The sequence below is a fragment of the Ceratotherium simum genome, chromosome 8, assembly GCF_057802395.1.
Source record: "Ceratotherium simum simum isolate JZ-2026a chromosome 8, ASM5780239v1, whole genome shotgun sequence".
Lineage (NCBI taxonomy): Eukaryota > Metazoa > Chordata > Mammalia > Perissodactyla > Rhinocerotidae > Ceratotherium > Ceratotherium simum.
In genome coordinates, this window is record NC_141907.1 from 47,964,420 (window position 1) to 47,987,817 (window position 23,398).

Genomic DNA, 23,398 nt, shown 5'->3' on the forward strand with positions numbered 1-23,398 from the left:
AAATCAAGGCTTATAAAGAGTAAGTAACTGACCGAAGGCCATTAAATTAAACAATGACAAGGTTAAAGCTAACGAGCTATGTCTAGTGCATGCTGATTCCACGTCCCATAAAACTGCACATGGTCCCTCTTAAAATGTTTCTAGGACTGTTTGTGAGTCCTTATCAGTTCTATGACAAAGGTCACTAGTTTAGAAAAGAAAAAAGCAAAAAAAAAAATCCCTTCCAGTGCATGACGGGATAAGTAAGTTTCTATCCATTCCATTTAGTTCTAGCTGAAGAAATACATGTTTACCTTAAAGCAGCCTTGAATACTAAAAAATCACTAGGTTTCAAGTCTAGCTCTGGTTCTAACCAGCTCATATCTTGAGCAAGTAATTTCATCTCTCTGGGCCATACAAATAAATTATTTATAAAACAAGAGATTGGAATTGATGGCCTCTAAATTCTCTTCCAGATCAAGAAATTCATGAAGCACTAGTACTGCTGCTGTATCCGCTAAAAGAATGGCCTTAGGCCAATGATTGCAAATTCACAACATTTTATGTATGACAACCATCTGCCTCAGTTTGACCAGGACAGTGTTAGTTTACTCCTGTTGTCTTCATGTAATTAAACACTTTCACTCAAAATTATTCTGGTTTTAAAGATAAATTGCAGGGGACCGGCCTGGTGGCATAGTGGTTAAGTTCACGCTCTCCACTTTGGTGGCCCGGGATTCACGAGTTCGGATCCCGGGCGTAGACTTACACACCACTCGTCAAGCCATGCTGTGGTGGTGTCCCACATATAAAGTGGAGGAATATTGGCACAGATGTTAGCTCAGGGACAATCTTCCTCAAGCAAAAAGAGGAAGATTGGCAACAGATGCTAGCTCAGGGCCAATCTTACACACACACACACACACACACACACACAAAATTAAACTGTAAAAATAACCTTATACTTGTAGAAGAGGTCAATGCTGGGTCAAGCTGATATATCTATACATCATGTAGAGTACTGATAATGCTAATAAAAATTTCTACACTTACAAGAGGAAATACAATGTTTTTAGACACTTTTTCTACATTATGCCACTCCAGAAACACTGTGTTATTGCTAAGAGGATGATGGCTTGAGTCAGATTACTGGATTCAAACTTAACTCTGCCCTTCACTTACTAACCATGTAAGTTACCAGAAATCTCAATTTCCTTAACTAAAAAAATAAGTAAATAAGGAGAGAGAGAGAAGCATCTCTTTTATAAGATCTAAATGAGTAAATTCAAGGCAAGTGCTTCAAATAGTACTGGGTAAATAGGACTTCTCAGTGTAAATTAGACATCATTATTCCCAAACAAGTATATGAGGTAGATCCTATTAGACCTATTTGTATGGATTCTCATATGAGGTTTCTGGGAGGTTTAGAATCTTACCTAAAAGGTGACATATTTTCCTTCATTCAATTTTCTAACATGCTGAGCTCTTTCTTGTCATGGGGCTTACAGATTCCCCTCCCATACATTAATCATTCTTCCTCCCAGTTTCCAAATGGCTGCCTCCATTACCTTTCAGTCTGTTTAAATGCCCCTTCTTCAGAGAAGCACTGTTCCATCCACCCACATCAAATGAGTTAAAAACCCTAAGTCCTAATACTTTCTGTCACATCACTCTATTCTTCTTCACAGCATGGAGCTCAGTGTTTAGTTATATTTATTTGATTGGTCACCAGCTTATATCTGTTTCCTCTGCTAGACTAGACACTCAATGAGGTCAAGATTCATGTCAGCTTTTTTCATTATGGTGTCTCAATCACTGAACCCAGTACCTGACACATAATAAGCACAGTAATTATTTTTTTAAAGGACTTTGGCTACGCATTTGTTCGATGAATGGACAATTTGTAAGTGCCTAACTCAGGATTTACATCTATATCTACTTACTTCAAGTTCTCCCCACACTATGAAATATGCTTTGTTGGTGCATTCATTACCCTGCACCTCCATGTTAGTTGGTTTATTCAAGAAATCCTATGGAACTATTAGAAAACCATTAGAAATGAACTTGAAGCTAGAAGCCTTAAAATACAATTTCTATCATTCCTCGAGTTTGTGGTTTCTCAAATACAGAACCAGAAATATTTGTGTTAGGTTTAACCTCATGAAGATGCCATTTTTATAAGTCAATATCAGTTTAATTTCTAGCCAAGAAGAATCATTCATCCATTTACGAGGATGTCTCTTCTCAGGTTATAATTTTCCACTATGTATAGCTAATCTGGTAATAGAAATAAAATGATTTGGAGGCAAGGAATTGACTAATAAATAAGAACAAAAGGAAATTCTGCAAAGGTGGGTATTTGTCACAAGTGCCCAGGAATAAGCTAATTTTTACTAAATCTCGTTTGAGGATTTTACCTCTGTGAAAATAATACTGTTATGAATTATAACTTTTCCTTGTTTTATTCGATTTAGTCTCAAGAGCACAAAGTCAATATTAATGTGGTATTCATACAATTTTAAAATCATTACTAAAGGAAAGATTAAAATGAATTAAGCAGTCATACATGAGAAAAACTATATTTAATGACTAAAAATAAGTAATGTGTGAGATGGCCATGATTCCACCTATTTTTAGCAAAAGTTACTCTCGTTCCTGTATTTTTTAGTAGGCAGTCTGCAACCTAGTTTCACAGTCTCCCAGGGACTGAGGTTCTTAAATAAAGATTAAATTAGATACCACAGCTGATTCCAGCGTTTAAGAAAATTTATTTCTAGGTTTTCCCCAATTCTCCTCATCATACTCAGTTTAGATCTTAGCATCTTGAAAGCTGTACATTTTATATTTTAAACAGGTAATTGAATAAAATTGCAACTAAGAATTAATGAAATCTTTGAAATGATCTCTCTCCTTCCTGTTCTTGCATGAATCATACACTGGAAGAAACATCATCTCAGGCTGGGAAGATTAGCAGGAGAGACTGTTGAGTCAGTTTTCACGTTCACAGGCAGGCCGGTTGAAATTAATCCTCAGACTTGATTTGGCCTGCAGCCAGATAGGTGATCCTGTTAATAGGGAAAACATCTGTTTACCCTGATGTGTTAGTTTACTGTACTTGGAGGCCATCAACATGAGCTGCTGTCACAGGTATCATGAAAGGAGTGAAGACTCTTTTTTCATTTGGAAGTCAACAGTAGATAGAGGAACTTTGTATTATAGTCACCACATTAAGCTGTGCTCAGACTCTGCAGATGAAGAATTACCCACAAACCAGGGACCACGCAGTGCACTCGTTAATTCTGAATAAGTATTTCCTTTCCTTCAATGTTGAGTAAAATCAGAAGACTTTATATTCTAATGTAACTGGCAAAAATGAATCAATTAAGAACAAAAACATATACACTGCACGTAGTCAGCAAATTCAACAAAATCACCTATTATTTAATTTTGTGACCTCTTCTGAAATAGCCTCAGAACATTAGCCTGGAATTCTTTTGCATCTAAAAGAGAAATACCTGATTTACATGTTTTACAAAGGCCATGTCAAGTTCACTGATGGTACTAAGAAGCCATTGCTGCGAGGGGGCTGGCCCGGTAGTGTAGTGGTTAAGTTCATGCGTTCCGCTTCAGCGGCCTGGGGTCCGCTGGTTCAGATCCTGGGCACGGACCTACTCACAGCTCATCAAGCCATGCTGAGGCAGCTTCCCACATAGAAGAGCCACAACTCTACAACTATGATGTACAACTAGGTACTGGGGCTTTGGGGAGAAAAAAGAAAAAGAGCAAGATTGGCAACAGATGTTAGTGCAGGACCAATATTCCTCAAAAAAAAAAAGAAGCCATTGCTATGAATAGAGGAAGCCCTGCAAATTGCACAAATGTGTGAGAAAAAGACACAGAGGTGGGATATCTCTTCAAAAACTTGAAAATAACATGGTCAGAGAAGTTTTTATGGAGGTCATAATGTGACCAAGCTCCTGTACTATCTTGGGTAATTATGCAAACCTTCATAAATAATTATTGGTTATTGAAGTACGAGGAAAACAAGTTTGAGTTTATATGGAGAAGGTCATTATTCAAATGTAGACCATCTTATTGTTTTGTGGGATAGGCTAATGAAAAATGTACTTGCTCACCACAGCAAGAATCAGGGCATGAACTAAAGCCATAAAACTTTTATGGAGCTTCTCCACAGATACCGCATTGCTCTCTTTGCTTTTACTTTTTGCAGTACACTTGATAGGAAAAAGATAAGTGCAGTACCAACATTCAAAGGGATTGTTCAAACTTAGATTATTTTGCTTTGGGGCCAAAGCAAAGAGTCCTTCTGACAGTTTTACTGGCTGCAGGTTTGGTGGGAAGTAAGGCCACGCTTCATGTAGTGTTGTAAGTATGAGGTATAAATCAGGTTTCACAAATATACCCATTTGGTGTACGCAATTGACTGTAAAATAATTATGCTCCGCTGTGTAATTGTTGTGCTGTGGAAGAAAGCAGGACTTCTAAACATTTAACGGAAAATGGTTATGCAACCTGAATTAAGACTGTATTTTCTACAACCATCTTCTGTCATGCAACAAAAGCATTTTGTAACAATTTCATCTTAAATCTATAGGATGCAAGGCTGCCTAGGTATTAGGTTTTTTTTGTGTGTGTGTGTGTATTTTCATAATTGTTTCTGACTGTCTATTTGTCCTCCTGCCCCACCATTTTAGATCCAGAGCATAAACATAACACATTTCAGTGCAAGTATCAGGAATTTCCTTTACTCTAGCAGCATTTTACTGACCACCTAAGTGGTAAAATGCGAGGTTGGGGAGAAACATATTCGTTAGCTGAAATATTTTGGTTGGTCTTTTTGTTCTGTTTTATTTTAAGCTTTTGCTAGAAATTTGGTAATTTATGTTGTAAAGACTACTTCTCATCTGGAAACCTTTGGACATATTAATAACATAAACATCTCAGATACACCTTGAAATACGTGTGCAATGAATAGCAGCATCCATTTCCCTATCGTGGTAGAACTTAACAGAAATGTTCAAGTTCTGTGCCTTTTGTTATTTTTCCAGATATTGCTATTGAGCTAAGAAAAAAAGAATTACACCAGCAAACGAATTAGAGCTTTCAATTATAGTATTTTCAGTTCTGTACTCTTCTCTGTGTATAAAAATCAGCAAGTGCTCATCGTATGAGGCATATGACAGGTTACCCACAATCCTATTGTTAACATTTATATTTACCGAATGTACATTTTAATATGAAAATATTTTTCCCACATCAAATCATCAGTGTTCTGAACATTTGCCAGTCAATGTGTGGCCATGTTTCTCAGTACACTGAGCAATGGTCTGAATGTGAACCATAGTGTGGCATGTCCTAGTTTATAAACACTATAATATGTGTATATTAAAGTCCCTTTAGAAGCATTATTTCATTCCCTAGCCTTTGTACCTATATTTGTCATATATTTTTCTTGTGAATCTAGAAAAGATAATTAGGGAAATAGTAACTGTGAGCTCTTCAATCCACCTTTGTTAGTTTCCCTTTTTTTTTTTTTTTAAAGATTTTATTTATTTATTTTTTCCCCCCAAAGCCCCAGTAGATAGTTGTGTGTCATGGCTGCACATCCTTCTAGCTGCTGCATGTGGGACGCGGCCTCAGCATGGCCGGAGAAGCAGTGCGCCGGTGGGAGCCCGGGATCCGAACTCGGGTCGCCAGCAGTGGAGCGCACTCACTTAACCACCAAGCCACGGGGCCGGCCCTGTTAGTTTCCCTTTTAAAAAATAAAGTTCTCTCCAGCTTGAGATTATCAACTCTCTTTTGTGGTTTCTATTACAACTTGCCATCAGTCACAACCAATCTAATATACAAATCTCAGGGCTTCAACATTTAATTGCTCCATATATGAAAAACCTATCTTATCATCTTTTTCTCATTCACCTTAAATTTTTCAGTAGCTGAAGATCTTTGGAGTGTCTAGGGTGAAGCCATTAGTCTTATGTCTAGATCTCTTCAAAGACCATCACGATCTATGGGATAGTGCTTTGAAGTTTATCTTTTTTCTACTTGTCCTTTGAATCCCCAGGGGGCAAGCATTTAATATTTCTTTAATCCGGAGCCAAAATGACTTCCTGCTCCAGTGCTGGCCTCGATTATGGTGCTAGAAAATTATCTTCTCTTAATGAAGGGAGTTACAGTGCTGTCTTAAGAGCACGCAACATTAAATTTCAAGGAGTGGGGTGACCATCTTTGGGTAAGTATAAAATATTTTGTTTTTATATCTGTTCTGGCCAGATTTTTGGGATAAATATAATTTTTGTGTACTTAATATGTAAATAGCATGAGTAATATTTAGAAACTGTCAAATTAGAAAGTTGGAGGCTAGAGATTCAAAAGAGGATAGAGTCAACAAACCAGTTCTAATACTAATACTTAATTTACTTATAAATTTTGACTGGAAAGTGCTGTTTTTCTGGAAGAAATGGATAATCCTAGACTAAATTTCAAGAAAGTTATTAAAATAATTTAGTGATACTGCAAAATTGTTTCTCATTTAGACATCATTTATTAATTTATAGAAGGCTTACAATATGTAAATCATCATCTAATACTAAATGATTGACCAATTTTCCCCATATCTTATTCCTCCAGATAAAATATTTATCTTCATTCCCATAAGTTCACAATCCCAATTAAGTGTACTCATATTCAGTATTTCTGTTAGATCAGCACTGTCCAGTAGAACTTTCTATAATGACAGAAATGTTCTATAATTTACACTATCCAATACAGTAACCACTAGCCAACATGTGGCTATCGAGCACTTGAAATGTGGCTAGTGCAATTAAGGAACTCAATGTTTAGCTGTACTTAATTTTAATTAATTTTGAATTAAATTTAAATGGTCACCTGTGGCTAGTAGTATGTTGGACACTGCAGAGTTAAAAGACATTCATACAAATTCTCAGCAACTCATTCAGGCATGATTCTTAAGAAAAATCAAGGGCCGGCCCCGTGGCTTAGCGGTTAAGTGCGTGCGCTCTGCTACTGGCGGCCCGGGTTCGGATCCCGGGCGCGCACGACGCACTGCTTCTCCGGCCACGCTGAGGCCGTGTCCCACATACAGCAACTAGAAGGATGTGCAGCTATGACAAACAACTATCTACTGGGGCTTTGGGGGAAAAAAAAATAAATAAAAAAAATTTAAAAAAAAAAAGAAAAATCAATAAAAATCTTTTTTGTGTTTAATCATATATGTGTAAGTAGATATTCCATAGCAGTTACATTTATTTATTTATTTCATATTATACTGCCCTAAATACAAAAATTAATGATAATTTAAAATTCTCATCTATGCCTTATCATACTGATACTCCCTTAGGAACTGAGCAGCCCAGCAGAATTGCCAGCTCAGAATACTTGTGGATAATATCTTAAATCAGAATTCCAGATGTCTCATTGAGCTTGGGTGAATTTTAATAGCATAAAGATAGATTTACATGTGGCAAAATTTAAAGTAAACACGTTTAAGATAAAGTATGCCTGAGAGAGAGTTAAAACATGTCATATCGATACGCAAAGTCAATTCTTAATTGTTCTCCTCCATGTTCCTTGAATACAAGATCCCCCTTAAGGCCTTTGCACTGGCTGTTTGCTACACCCTTCTCCAGAGAGCCAGGCCTCACTAACCCACCTCCTTCAAGTCTGCACCAATATCACCTTCTCAGTGAGATCAACGCTAACCAGCCTATTCAAGAGCACATCTCACCTGCCCCTCAACACTTCCAAATTCCCATAACCTGTTCTATTTTTCTGCACAGCATTTATTACGTTCCCATGTACCATATAATTTATTCAAATTATTCGCTTACTACTTTGATATTTGTGTCCTTTAAATAGATATGAGATTCACGAAAGCAAATAATTTGGGTCATTTTTGCTCACTGATGTATCATCAGCTCCAGGACATAGCCAGGCAGTTGGTGGCCCCCAATAAATATTAGATACTGTCCAAAAGACTTCCTGAATTGTCTAACTCATGGATTGGCAATGGTAAACTTTTTCTGTAAAGGGCCAGATAGTATATATTTTAGGATTTACAGGCCACATATGGTTTCTGTTGCAAATTCTTTAAAAATGTAAAAGCTTTCTTAGCTTAGACAGTATAAAAAAAACAGTGGACCAGAATAGGCCCTAGGCCATGGTTTGCCAACTCGTGGTCCAATTTAATGGAGAGATGCAACAGAACAATACCCACATGATGATAGGCTCTAGAATTATTTATATTTGATATTGTGAAAAGTTCTGTGATTATGTTTGTTGTGTCCAATTTTCTTCAACTAAAAAGGAAACACTATTGTGGTGAATTTAGTCAGAATGGCCAGAAAGTGATCTAACTTGGCAACCTACATCCTTTCCATTCCCCAGTAGACCAAAATTGTTATTCTTGGTCTCTTATGAAACATTAATACTAAAGTGATGTTTGGTTCTTAGATTTTTATAGATCGTGAACCCTATTTAAGAAACCAATAAAGGTTATGGACTCTTTTCTCACCACAAATGTACATATACCCATGATTTTGCACAGTGATTTTTAAGGACTCATGAAGTCATGGCAGCCTGATACTAAGAATCCCTTCTATCCTCTTTAGATTTACTGTCTCTGGCTCACATTTGTTTTGTGTATCTAACAGAATGCAAAGATTTGCTTTAAATGGGCTTTCCTTCCAACTTATTGTTAAAAGACATAGTGGAGAATGTCAAAGAACTTTAATCTAACACAGTACCTAGTAATTGAGCAAGTACTTAAAAGCATACTTTGCCTGAGATATCAGGCAGATAATTCCTCTAGTAATGAGGATTTTGTAGTAATGGAGAAACTTAATTTTTTTGTTGCTCTTTTTTGTTTTCAGTAATCAAGCCCAAAGCATCCTTAGACTCCTCAAGGCTGATAAGATCATCATTCTTTCCTTTTGAGGGTTAAAAGTCTTAGAATAAACAAAAACAAGAGCATAATAAGTGTCAGTATCCTTTCATTTCTTTACTGGTGTCACCAAGAAGTCTAGGAACTGGACTTTTCTTTTCCCCATCTTCCTAACATGAACCAGTACCAACTTCATGAGAGCATATTCTGTAAAAGAGGTATGCAAAGATAGCCATTTTACCGATTCCTGAGTTTTCAGAGTCGAGTTCAGGTCGACAGTCTTAGATCATCTAGAGCAGCAGTTCTCAACCATGATCAAGATACTGGGGTGCCACGCTGGTGAGAGAGAGGCGTGCTGATTTGTTACTGATAGTATTTAAAGCATTGCTTTTCCCAAATAATTAACTTTGTAAAAAAAATGTTTAAATAAAGTTGTTCGTAGTCATTCCTGGAATAGTAGTTCACTGCCATTTAGTTGGGCATTCATAAGTAAGTGGGAAAGAGTGAACTCACATGGGGAAGTGGAAGTCCTCCAGTGTAACTCCATGAGAGCATGCTGGTCATGGGGGCATCATCTGTCAAGTGTGTCTCTGCAGAAAATAATAAATGGTGAGGACCACTGATCTAGAGAAATTACCTCTCCTTATAAAAAATATATACTCAGTCCTTACTAAGAAAAAATGCTACACATATACACTAAGGGACATGAGGGGTAAACTGACTGGTTAGGTTCAAAAAAATATGAGCTGCAAATTATTCTGTTGCCCAGTTAATCACAATCTACTTACTGAGGCTGCTTGGGAAGAAATGAAGATAAAGTTGTGGCAAAGAACAGCCAGGATTAACAATGTCAAGGTCAAATTCACACATATTGTTTGGAAATGACGGAAGTTACAATAAGAAGGAAAACTATGACAGAACTAGGATAATGACGTATCTTTTAGATAGAAATGGATTGTTGCCCCCTCAAAAAAAGAAAGAAAACTGATTTACCTGCTTGATGATTCATAAATCCCATTGCCCTTCGAGAAGACATCTCTTAGTCTTGTTTTGTCACATTTTTAGATAAAGAAAAACCAGAATATATCCCATTAGCCAAATACTAGATAACATTAACAGATAGAGTTTGAGATGCATAGCTATCACAAGAGGCCCAATAAATTATAAGTAGAGGGGATTCTGAACAAGCTATCTCCTCTCTTTTCCAAATATAATAAATTTTTTAAGATCAGAGTGCATATCACATGAAGTTAATAAAGTAGAAATGACACTATTTACCTTCATCAAATAACATGTCGAGAAATTTATAGTTCAGCTCCTTGGAAATCTGTCTTATTTAGTCTGCTGTTTTGTGTAACATTTTAATAGCGAGAAGCAAATAGGGAACATAAAGTACATTAGGGCAAGAAAAGTTTTAAAAAGCCCTTTTACTTTATTTACTGATTCTTTCTGAAAATCATTGTTATTTGTCCCTGTGGGTGGCACCTATTAAGGTTACAAAAATTAACATGTAGTATGGAGTGGAAGTGGCAAAGAGCTGCGTGATAAATAACTGGCTAAACCATGAAAGAAGAGATAATTGGCAAGATGACTTCACGAATAAGAGTTGTCATTATCCCGGGTCTGTCTGCAGATTACTTCATGACCCCAAGAACACCAGGCTAACGGTCATATTTCAAAGAATGCCAGTTTATCTGAGCATAAAAGAAAAGAATTTGCCACTCCAAATTGTATTAATGATCCATTTAGTCTAGCATCCTTCCTAAGGCAGTAGTTTTCTGAAAGAAAAAAAAAGCTTGGGGAGGGGATAAGAATCCTTCTACCCTTGTTTACCATTATCGTAGAGGAGTGGATTCTGTGTAAACTCTGTAAGGGAAACATGAATTCACTGTTCCTACCACGAATTAAGAGCTATTTCTTGTTTTATCTGGCATTGTTACTGGCAGCAACAATAACAAAAACCAAACACAAAAGCAAACAAATTCAGTCTCTCTTATTATATCGAATCATATAATTATATAATGTTGGACAAATATAAAGAAACTCCTATTGTTGACAAATATTTTAAATTGTTCTTTAGAATCATGTGGTATTTTTAAACTTCAGTGTTTTTGTTCTTTGTTAGTTAATCCTCATTACCTGTTCATGTGGTAAATGCTTTTCAATACCAGTTTTATAAATGCAGCCATTCAGATTGAAACAGACTCAGGAAGACCTTGACATGTAAATAATACTCTGGCAGGTTTATTTGTACTATATCAGAAAATTTCACAATTCTATTAACAGTCATATGATCACGAAATGCCTACTAAGTGGCATTGTATGCATTGTATGGCTGAATGCCCACTGATACCTGGGCATTCATTCACTCTTTTGACAAAGCTGAATTTGAAAAGTTGTTTTTCTTTATTTAGAACTGTACCTAACCTCTATTTAAATGCCGTACCTTAATGTCGTATAAAAGTATAAACTTGCTTTTAAATAATACACTTTCATATATTTGAGCTGCCTACATTTGGTGAAATAATCAGGAATTTTCTATAAGATTTATTTCAATGTGTACCTTTTTAACATAATTAAACATTTAATCTGAAATATGAAATGATTGTAAGATATGGATAGATAAATGGATCCTCTATGTATCTACCATTCACCTATGGAAACAGAGTATTACGTTATAATATAATTGAAAGCTCCTAAATACTTTTGCTTAATTTTCTCTTCTCTTCGAAAAATTATCTACTCTCTTGAATTTCATGTTTATCATTTGTGTGTATTCTGTCATAATTTTAACTTGAACATATTCATCTTTAAGCAATATATAGCATTTTGACTATTTTTTAAATTTATATAAATGGTATCACATATAATCAATTTTCTTTATTGGATTAATATTTTGTTTATGACATTCAGTTATGCTGATATATGTGGCTCTTGTTCACTCCTTTTCACTTCTGCATCATATTATTTTTCAACTTTTTAAATTTATGTATACTAGAAACAGTGAAAAGGACACAAATCATGATTATATATCTCAATGAATTTTTAGAAACTGAAATATCCATGTAACAAGCACCCAGATCAATATCAGAACATTACCACATCTGAGAAGCACTTCTTGCGCCCTCTCTGGTCTCATGTCCTCCACAGTGGCAACTGCTATCCTGACTTCTACCACTACAGTGTAGTGTTACCTAGTTTTGAAAATTATACAGATAGATTTGCACTGTATGTATTCTTTTGTGTCTGGCTTCTTTTGTCTAACATTATGTTTGCGAGGTTCATCAGCATTGTTTCTTGCTATTGAAGATTGTTCATTTTCTAGACATCTTCTCAGAAATGGCTAATCCTTCATGTCCACAAATACAAACAATTCTTGTTATTTGCAATATTTGTGTTTTATAAAGTTGCTGCAAATACAGAATTGGCAAATATTGAATTTTTACCCCTAAGGGAAATACAGACTTAGGTTCCTGCAAGCCTCGAATCACATTTCCATTACCTAATCAATACATAACCTCGTTTTATGTGTATTTGAGTTAAAGACACCTGATTTAATATATATTGTTGATTTATTAACATTAAACTCAACAGCAACAGTGTTATGACTCATACCTGAATGAGCTTATCTAACACACATATTTTCTCTTAAGGCACACTATAGTCTTCTTCCACTTGGGAACAGTAGACAGCACTTCAACACTAGGGAATTATTTCAAACAGCAAAATAACCAACAAAAAAGCACAAAAATTTGAAAAACATGGCACTAAATAGACATGAAATGGATATTGTTTATAATATGAGAGCTGAAACAAAAGCAGAGTGTCACCTTATTTGATTTCAGCTGGAAATGTTCACATTGGGTGACAATTTTTTTGCTGCTCTGTACATGTGCGTGTACGTGAATGACTATCAAAGAACCATGAGTATTGATTTCAGGGTTACAAATGAATTTTAGTGGCAAATTTACAAATACAGAATCCACAAATGAGGATCCACTGTATTTTTTTCTTAAACGAACTTCACAAAGGGAAGATAGTTTTTCTGGGTATAGAAATCAAGAAACTCAAAAGTCTATAAGTGTTGCTCCATGTCATCCAAACTTTTGTTTCCATATCAGATACCTGAAGCCAGTCTGGGTCTCAGTCTTTTTTAAATTTATTTGTTTGTTTACTGTATGGGATTTTGTAGGAACTTTTTTCTTAGTTTGTCTGAAACTCCTACTTTATCTGAAAAGTAAAGAGATGTCATAAGTAAATGTCTAGTATAGCTATTTTTATTGTTACTCCTCCCCAGCCACTAAAGAGTGAGTCTTTTTTTTCTTTTGTTATTGTATAATGTTTTCTTCTCTTATTTCTTTGACTATTGGCTGTCTTCCACTTGCTTCATTCTTTCTTTCTTAAAAGCACATAAATAAAAAATTACCCAGTTCTAAATTCTATGCTTTCTTTCTTTTCTTTTAAAATTTCTTTCTCTTTTATCTTTTCTTCAAGTAGAATTCCAGTATTTCTTCCTCTGTTTAATTTCTTCATTTTTTAAGATTATTTATTTCATTATTCTCTATTTATGTTCTTTACAATTCACAAAGTATGTTTTGTATTTACATTTTTAAGACAACTCTTACCATAGATCCTGAAATTATTTTCCTGATATCCAGTGCATAAGTCAAATATCACTGAGAATAAATACTATAATTCTTTTAAAATTTTTTCTTCTTTTGTCCACGAAAGGCTTGCTCAGATTGGTCTCCTTTGTTACAGCTATTTTTCTTAATTTGTTTATATTTATAAGTTAAGGTCTAGCTTTTTAATTATTGGTTGATGGCATGAGTTCTGTCAGCAATTGTGTAAGTCACTTTTTAGTGCTGACTACCTACCTTAGCTTGGCGCTGTAAGACTGAATGTTTGTGGCCCACTCTAAATTCATATGCTGAAAACTAATCACCAATGTGATGTTATTAGGAAGAGTGACCTTTGAGATTTGATCAGGTTATGAACATGGAGCACTCATAAATAAGATGAGACACCAGAGAGCCCTCTACGCCTTCCATCATGTGAGGTTACAGTTAGAAGATGGCTGTCTGTGAACCAGGAAGCAGGCTTTCACCGGGCACTGAATCAGCAGCCCCTTGATCTTGGACTTTCCTGCCTGCAGAACTGTGAGAAATAAATTGTTGTTTAAGCCACCCAGTCTATGGTATTTTTGTTATAGCTGCCCAAATGGATGAAGACAGTTGGCATTCATGTTTCCCACAGGCACCTCCAACTCAACATATCTCCTCCAAACTCATCTCTCCCTTTGCTTCTAATATTACTCAAGACAGGAATTTGGAGTTCCTGGACATCTCCCTCTTCCTCAGCTAATTTTATCTGTAACCTAGTGCTATTGATATATACGTTTTGTTTTTTTGTTTTTTGGTGAGGAAGATTGGCCCTAAGCTAACGTCTGCCAATCCTCCTCTTTTTAGCTAAGGAAGACTGGGCCTGGGCTAACATCCATGCCCGTCTTCCTCCACTTTATATGGGATGCCGCCACAGCATGGCTTGACAAGCGGTGCGTCGGTGCACGCCCGGGATCTGAACCAGTGAACCCGGGGCCACCGCAGCAGAGCGCCCGCACTTAACTGCTTGCACCAGTTAGCAGTAACCGGGCCAGCCCAGATATGTATGTTTTTTAATTTCAAGTCTTCCTTTTCTTCATCTAAACTTTCACCACTAGCCCCGACTTTCATGATTTCTCACCTAAATTCTTGCTGAGGTCTCTTAATTGCCTACTCATTTTGCAGAAATTGCTGTTTACTTTCTCTTTGCTGTGCCTGAAGCTTCAGATGTTCAGATACTGCTAAAGAGCTAGTGAAGGCACACAAATGTCATAGGTAAGACCCTTAGACTTTCTTGCTTGGAAATAAAATTGGTCAGCATCTCTCTAGAGTTTGTGTCTCATCATTGCCCCCACCCCCACCTTTTTTTAGATTCTAATATAATTAACTACGGAAGTTATTATTTTCCTTTTCAATTTGTCCGTTGAGAATATAATAGAATCTATTGGAGGCTGACCTATTTATTCCAGAACTAGTTTTATCACTATCCTTTCCTCGATTATATCATGTCACCGTGTACATTAAATCTTTTCCTCTTTTGTTTTTTACCTATCTTCCCCATTACCATATGATTTTTTTTTGAAGACAAAATAGGCTTTCTATTTTATTTCTGTGGCAAAATTGATTATCATCAATAAATATATAAAACAATGAATTGACAATGAGGAAAATGAGACTGGCAAATTCATGAGCACCTCTTCCTTTCTTGCCTACTCCCACACGCCAAAATTAAACCAAAAGCAAAAGTCAATGTCCAAGGGTATCTTGTATACAGGTTTTCCTCTGTATAAAACTCCTAGAGTTTTCATCTTCCTATATTTGTACTTGCCCAGCTTAATTACATATTAAACTAGAGAATTAAAATTTAACAGTTCAAGGGAGAGAAGTCTCTAAAATTAGTTTGGTTCCCAATGTACTAATTATTGCTGATAATCTTTATACAAAGTAATAAATGTTTTTTTTTTTTAAGGATTTGTTTTAATCCATTAAACCTAAATTTCTATATACCTGCTTATCCCATGGTTCCAAGTTGTTTTAATCCCTTGGGGTCTCTGCTTTTAAATTAAAACTTTATAATGGACTACTAGGTTTCAACTCTTTCCATTTGGCATTTTCTTAGCTCTGGAAGTTGATTTAAATTAGGAGAAATCAGCAATGTTCCCAGATACGGTAAATGGTTATGGACAATAGCCTGTTGTTCTCTCATGTGAGGTAAAAGAATAAGAGTATAACTGCAGAGAGAGAGATTTAAGGAAAATAAGTGGAAGAACTATCACTGAGAGTTTTACGACAAAGTAGATTTTATAAGCAATTGATGCTGTAAGACTAGAGCCAAAATTCTGGAGCTATGTAGGGCCTTGGAAGATTGATAGTTTTCTGGAATTGCGAAAACACAGTTAAAAATAGGCTCAAGTTGTATTCATCCTGAGAGTTCCTTCCCTGGAGACTTTCATCTCCTTAAAAGTCTTGAAAGACTTTTGCTGCCTCCATTTTCTCACTTCTCCTCAAAGGAATTTTCAACTCTTTCCACTTCCATTCCCATACATTAAAATTAATCTGGCAATAGTCACCACTGGCTTTTTTCTACTTTCATATTACTTGAAGCCTTTGCAACATCAGGCATTTTTATATCTCTTCCATTCTGAACTCTCGTTTCCTAGCCATTCATGACACCAAATTTGCCCTTTTTAATTCTCTTTTTAATTTTTTGATTCCTGGTGTGCTGATACTTATCAATTCCCCTGATTTGTTTTCCTTGCCATGTCCATAAATATTTGAATTCACTAATATGCTATTTTCAATCCCTCTTCTTTCTTCATTATAAATTCTCACTGTGAAAACTCATCTACTTCTGCATATTCAACTATCATAGTTATGCTTAAGGCTCTTCTTCCAAAAAACACATAGCTATATTTAAACAGTCTACAAATTCTCAGCTGAATGACTCAGAGACATCTCCAACACAACATATCCAAAAATAAATTTTCCCTCTTTTCTTTTAGGGGGCATTTTGGTTCTGGAACTACACTCTGTCCATGCTTCTCCACCATCTACTAGCTTATTACCACCTCGAGCAAGTTTTTAACTTCTCTGGGCCTCAGTTACTATATGTGCAAAGTGCAGAAAGAATAATACCAACTTCATAAGGTAGGTGTGACAGTTTCAATGGTTAATACATATAAATTGCATAGCACAGTATGTGTTAAGTGTCTGATAAAAGAGAGCCATTTTAATTTTTATTGTTCTTATTGTTAACTTCTCTTTCTCAGTGAAGATTAATATCTGCCCATTTGTCCATTAATATCTGCCCATTTGTCCAAGCTGAGAGCTTGAAGTAACTCTACCAACTTCTTCACTGCCCAGATATTCAATTCCTTACTAAATACTTCCTCTTCTGCTTTTAAAGATCTCTTACAGCTGTCTTCTCTCCATCCTATTGTTATCGCCATAATTCTATCACTTACTGCCAGAATATTTTTTTAAAACTTCCTAATCATGTTCTCTGTCTCCGCTCTCTCTTCTTCCATGAGTGTGATATCTCTCGAAACAGAGCTAATTCTGTTACTTCTTTCAAAACTGGTGTCTACTGATTGCTTTCCAAATAAATTCCAAACTTTATAGCGTGCTATAAAGGTCACAATCTGATCCATTCCTAGCGCTAGCCCAAGTTGCTATGTCCCAGCTCTGTTCACTTTAACCACGCTCTTGTGAGTCCTCTGTGCCTGCACGCTTTGCCTAAAGTGCCTTGTCCACCTGGTAAAGTAATATTCATTCTTTAGGCTCCATTCCGAAGATATCTCCTCTCTATATAGCTCCCCGATTCTTTTGACCATTCACCCTCCCTCCTTCAGAAAAGTTGCTTGCTTACATGTATTTTTCGCCCTATTAAAGGGCTTTTCACATTATATCATCATTATTTATTTTTCTATTTAATTTACTCTTAGACTTTGGTCTTCTTAAAGAACAGAAACCATGCCTTCTCCTGCATAATTTAGTTAACTAGTAGATTGTTTGATATTATATTAATTAGAGCTAGTTAATTATAACAAATAGTCCCAAATTTAAGTAATGGCTCAAACACAATCTAAGTTTGTTTCTTGCTCACAAAGAATTTCCACGTCATCAGGGAAGCTCTGCTCCACACACTGATTTAGGGACATGGACTGATGAAGTGTCTGGAATCTTCAATTCAAGGCTATAAGTGTTGGTCATGGAAATAGCATTCAAAAGATAGAAAGGGAAGAGCATGGAAAGCCTTAATAGAAAGATTTTTTGTTGTTGTTGAAATTATAAATCACTTCTGCTCACACTATATTGGCCAGAACTCAGCCACATGGCCACACCTAACCATAAAGGAGGCTGAGAAATGCAATCTGTCTGCCAAGAAAGAAGAGAACAATACTCCTGGTGTATAGCTGCTAGAATTTATTGCCACAGACATATGGTAGGCACACAAAAAAGAGTGAATTGAATGGCAAACTGGCCCTTGGAATTAGAATTCTCTATGGAGCTGTTTAGAAAATACAAATGTCTGAGCCACTATCCTAAACTTTCTGAATCTAAATATCCAGCTATAGAGTTAAGGAATCTGTATTTTATAGTTGCACAGGTGATTCTGCTGTATAGGCAGGTAATGATTCTACAGGTACTAACTAAATAGACTACTGAACAACTCTTATAACATACAGAAATGGGAATAGTCCTTATGGCACAGACTAAATTAGAAGATTTTTAAAAATAGATTAAATTCTAAATAGAACACAATAGTTGATCTATCCTATTAAAAACTCAATAACATGACTGTTAGACTCAACACTTCATAAACTCTACATTGTTGTGTACATTTTCTTAAATTTCCTCCTGTAATAAATACATACTATACATGATCAACTGAAGTATAAATTCTGTCAAAGGACTTTTTTTTTTAATTTTCTTTTCTCCTCCAAGAGCTCCTCCAACAATAATAAGTACTTACTTGGGATTAACAAATATCAAAGGATTAAGTTCTATCATTTGCCCTTTGCTTTGCAATGGGTTTGAGTAGAGAACTACACATGAATTAGTGAATGACTTGAGAAAAAGGATAAGTGGCTTTACTTTACTAATAATAATATCTCCTTGGTTATATTATCTATGTGCAAATCATGTTTCATGTTTGTTCTAGCTTTAATATCGTGTTCCTCAATCACCTTGGGGCCACCTAATTGGTTTATAACCTATAATCAATTTAGCCTTTCTTTACCCAATGTGAAAATATTTATTCACAAGTGGCAATAATTAGTAAAGTCATACAGAACGCTACACTTGCCTCTTCTGTGTTCACAGAGTTCTCTGGCCTTCTGGCAGGTCACTGAAGTAAATATTAAATCTAGATAGGTATGAACACACAAAAATATAATAGTTTTTAAATAATAACTAATTAAGCATGAGATAAGCCTACATGTGCAATTTAAATAATTTTGCTCACTATACTGAAAACCGTGAATCAGTAACTGGTTTATTTACAGCATCAAAAGTGAAGTATTCAAATTTTCAAAATGAATATTTTATTTTTTATCATTATGAGCTTATTTCAAAGCCTTCAACAGCATTTCTTGACATGGGAACATTTTACTCGGATCTATACTGCCATTTGGATGGGTCCCAAACTTTCATAAAGATTGTGTAGGTCAGGTCCTTTGTGAAAACACTGTTAAGATATACTTGTTTCATAGAGAAGTGGTATTGATTTGTCATTGAGGTTTGAAGGCTTACATGGCAATGGATTTCTACTTTTTATCTAGATGATACTAAAGCTGCAGCCACGGAGGCACTTTTTGTAAAAGGCCCAATGTTAACAATAATGAAAAGGCTAAAGGAAATTGTAAAAAGATTACTGTAATAGAAGGGAAGAGAATCACATTTATTGTACATCTATGTACCAGGCTTTAGAATAGTATTTTGTTTTGCTTTGTTTTTTTAAAAACCGTTGCAGGTATAATGAAATGAACCAAAAATAATATCTCAGGAGACCAAATAACACTGTTGAAACCTTAGGAAGTAGAAGGCCTTCAGTCGGTTTTCTCATTTAAGGATCCCGTCTTCAGCTTTACCATTCCAGAAACTCAATTGTTGTACCAAAGAAGTGAGCAAGTTCACAGAAATTACTCATGAAAAACAAGTGCAAATGGCAGCTAAGTGAATAATGGAATCAAACTATTTTTTCTAGTGGCTACAGGTGCAGGAAGACTGAAACAAGGCAATTAGGGGATTAAAAAATTATTGTCCAAAATATTATATGGTATGTATGTATATAATATTCTTTCACACATTATTGGTGCAACTACTTATAAAAACTGCCAGTGTCCATTAAAACTGATCATATATGTTCTCAATCAGCTAGCAATTCCAACTTTAACTATGTACCTAACAAAAATGTATGGATATGATCAACAACAACAAAATGTACAAGAATGTTCAGAGCAGCACTACATGTAAGAGTCAAAAATTGAGAACAATCCAAGTGTCCATCAACACCAGAATTGATAAATTGTGGTATATTCATACAATGGAATATTAAATAGCAATCACATGAACAAACAACTTACTATATGAAATATCATGGATAAATTCATAAACGTATGGTGAATGAAAGAATTGAGACATAAGAGAGGACATATTGTTTGATTACATTATGCAAGTTTAACCAGAGGCAAAATTCATGCATGGTCTTGGAAGTAAGGCTAGAGATTCCCTTGAGAACATGAGTGGGCTTTAGGGAGCTGGTAATTGAGATTCTGAATATACATACAAACAGTGAAATACACAGTGAAATGTTTTCACTTTGTGAATATTTATTGAGCAACACACTTATGATTTGTATACTTATCTGTATACACCAATAAAATGCTTTAAAAATGTTAATAACTTGGAAGTAGGAAGTACTACTTCCAGAGGAAGTAATGTTCCATTGTATGAATATACCACAATTTATGAATTCTGGTGTTGATGAACATTTGGATTGTTCTCAAGTGGAAGTAGGAAGGAATACAGATAAAACAAAATTGGCCATGAGTGGAAAACTGTTGAAGAAAGGTGATCAATGCATGGCAGTTCATCACGTCATGTACACTTCTTTTGTATATGTATGAAATGTTCATAATTAAAAAATTAAATTTCTAGAAAAAATGAAATAGTTATTATGAACTTGTTAGACGTTTATCTAAGCTATGTACTTATGAAAAGTACAATCCATTAAAACATAAATTAGACTTCATAAAATTAAAAACTTCTGCTCTTTGAAAGATTCTGTTAAGAGAATGAAAAGACAAGGCATCACTAGGAGAAAATATATGATAACATATTCGATAAAGGACTTTTATACAGAATGTATAAATAATTCTCAAAATTGAATAATAAGATTAGAGACAACCCAACTTAAGAAATTGGCAAAAGATTTGAACAGACATTTCAGCAAAGACAACATAGGGCGATCAACAAAGCTTATGAAAAGATGTTCAACACCATAAGACGTTAGAGAAATACAAACTACAACCACAAGGAGATGCCACTACACATCTATTTGAATAGCTAAAATTACAAATATTGACAATTCCAAGTGTCGGTGAGGATGTGGACCACTAGAACTCTCCTACATTGTGAGTGAGCATGTAAAATGTTACTACCCTTTTGGAAAACATTTTGGAAGTGTGTTAAAAAGTTAAATATACACCTACCTTTTGACTCAGTATTTTCACTCCTAGGCATTTAACCAGGAAAAATGAAAACATACGAGCATACAAAACTTGTACATAAATCTTCGTAATGGCTTTATTTGTAATAGTCAAAAATTGGAAACAACACAAATATCCATCAACAGGCAAATGGATAAAAACACTGTGATAAATCTGTACAATGGAATATTATTCTACTGTAAAAAATAATGAAGTACCTATACATGCAATATGCAAAATAATTATGATAAGTTTAAAATAAGCCAGGCAAAATGAGTAAATTCTATATGATTCCATTTATGTAAAATTATAGGAAATGCAAACTAATTTATAGTGACAGAAAGCAGAGGAGTGTTTGGGGTTTGAGGGGAAGAGGAAGGGACAGAAGAGAGGGATTACAAATGAGCATGGGGAAACTTTGGGCGGTGACGGGTATGTTCATTATATTGATTGTAGTGATGGTTTCATGGTTGTATACATATGTCAAAACTTACCAAATTGTACACTTTGAAGATATGCAGTTTTTAGTACGTCAATTATACTTCAATATAGCTGTTAAGGAAAAGAAAAAGAATTTGCACAGTATGTTACTTATCTTTCTAGTATGAACTTAATATTCATTTCTTTACTTGCAATAAAATAAAATAACCTTGAAAAACTTTATTTTCTTCTGGCTACTGTGAAGCCTGGTTATCTATCCTACTTCTCAACAACATACACATCCTCAGGCCCAAAATATTCAAATCCCTTTTTATGGACCATCCTGAAAATAAAATGAGGCTAAATTCTTATTTCAATGATTCAAATCATTCTGTTGATGCTTTCCCTCCTGTCAACTTTTTTCCTTTTAAACAAGGGCTACAAACTGGAGAGTGTACGACTTGATTGGAATGTGAATCTTTCAGTATGCTTCAGCCGCCCTTAAATTATTATTATACAGGCATCTTCATTTCCTCTGATAAATCTTACTTATATGTGGATTGTCCATAATTTTATTCTCATACCATGACCTTATCCTCAAGTTTTGAGAAACAGCACATTATGCCCTTATGCATAATGTCACAATATGTGTAATTTAAACTTCGTAAATTCTGAAGTAGTTGTTATAACAAACTTTTGCTGATAAGGAGCTCAGATTCAAAGAGTTAGTTTGCCTAAAATTACACACATCAAGTTGTTAAGCAAGCACACAAACCCAGATATGACTTTTTATCATATTATACCCCCTTTCAACAGATGAATGCTATGGCACTTCTAAAATGCTAAGGTTTTTAAATTTATTTCCTCCTTTATATCATTTTCTCTCAAAATAAAAATGATTTTAAAACAATCCAAATCTAAGGGCACTTATATATTGCTATATAAACTCTTGCAGTGGGAAATTCAGTCATTGGCAAAGGTAGTATGTTATAAAAGGGAAAAATTGAGATTTTCAAAACGGACATACACAAGTTCAAATCTACCTAGCTGAGCACTGTCAAGTGTCGAGGTAATGTACACACAGTGGGTAGCATGAAAGTGTTCAATAAATGGCTGCTCTAAAAAACAGGATTGATGAGTAAAGATACTACTTCAAATGGCAGCCATTAGCTATTGCTACCACTTCATAAAATCATTTACATTGCTGAAGACACATTTCTGAAAATACATTACAAAAACACTTGAAGAGGATGAAAAACTTAAGCTGCGTGTGTGTCTGTGTGTGTATAACAAAAAAATAATACTTACTGTTTACAGTAAACCACAAGCATATTTTCCAAAGAAATATTTGGAGATTTAGAAGACTCACAGATGTGAATCACCATGCTCGATTTACTCCCCATATTCAGTAGGTGAGAGGTAAAAAAAGGTAGGATATATGAAGATTATGTTTCTATAACCTCTCTACCAGATATAATTGTTTTGTGTGGCTTTGAGCAATTTATAGCCAAGTTTCCACCTATTATAATATGAGACAATAGAACTAGATATTCTCTAAGTTATATTAAAACCCCCACACTCTGCCCTCTATATTACTCTTCCTAATTAAATAATATAAAATTAGCACAACTATGACTATTAATTTCATCCCACAGAATTAACATCTGTAGGATGATAAATTAAACTATGCCAACCGCATTTACAGGCCTACTACTGGAGAAATGTAGTGAATCACATTGGCTGGCTTTTTCAGGTTAGTTGTT